A 1,014-nucleotide genomic window follows, 5' to 3' on the forward strand; every position below is an offset into this window, starting at 1 on the left:
TTAATCTGCCAATCAACCGTCTGTATTTACTTGGATCATTCAACTTCTCTCCTTCGGTTAAAGAAAGTTTCAGATTTTGCTCCATAGGAAATTTGTCTGGACGTGCTCCTGTAAGACCTGTGTCTTGTTAGATAATAATGGTGATGGCGTTCTATTTATAAGATAAACAGCCGTTAAAATGCACTCTCCTCAAAAATTAAGTGGAACTTGTGACTGAAAAAGAAGAGACCTAGCTACATTTAGGATATGGCGATGCTTGCGTTCTACGACTCCATTTTGTTGTGGAGTATAGACACAAGTGCGCTGAAATTCAATACCACAAGAAGTAAAGAATGGTTGCAAAGATAGGAACTCAGTCCCATTGTCTGATCGAACTATCTTGATAGTAGTATGAAATTGAGTTTGAACGAATTTAACAAAGTTCATCAACAAATGATGTACTTCTGACTTATGTTGCATTAAAAAAACCCAAGTACATCGAGTAAAATCATCAACAATAGTGAGAAAAAAACGCAAACCAGAATGGGTAGGAATTTTATATGGTCCCCAAACATCACAATGTATCAGATCAAAAGCAGAATGGGTTGTTATTGAACTTCTTGGGAAAGACAACCTAGTTTGTTTTGCTAACGGGCAGATACTGCAATTATGAGAATAACTCGCATTATTAAGATGCAATTGATCAGCTAGAAATTTAAAACGAGAAAATGAAGGATGACCTAGGCGTAAATGCCACAAATCAGATGACTGAGATACTTGATGAGCTGAAGACTTGATTGGAGATGAAGAAATATGATAGAGACCTCCAAATTGTTTACCCGAGCCAATCATCTTCCCCGTAGTCAAGTCCTGCATAACACAAGAATCAGGATAGAAGGTGACATAACATTTCAAGTTATTGGTAAGTTTGCTGATCGACATTAGGTTTAAATTGAATGAAGGCACACATAAAACGTTGTTTAATTTAAGGTTAGGGCTAAGGGAAATATTGCCAGTATGTGACACACGTGCTGT

The sequence above is a fragment of the Cucurbita moschata genome, unplaced genomic scaffold (genome assembly GCF_002738365.1).
Source record: "Cucurbita moschata cultivar Rifu unplaced genomic scaffold, Cmos_1.0 Cmo_Scf00001, whole genome shotgun sequence".
NCBI classification, from domain to species: Eukaryota; Viridiplantae; Streptophyta; class Magnoliopsida; order Cucurbitales; family Cucurbitaceae; genus Cucurbita; species Cucurbita moschata.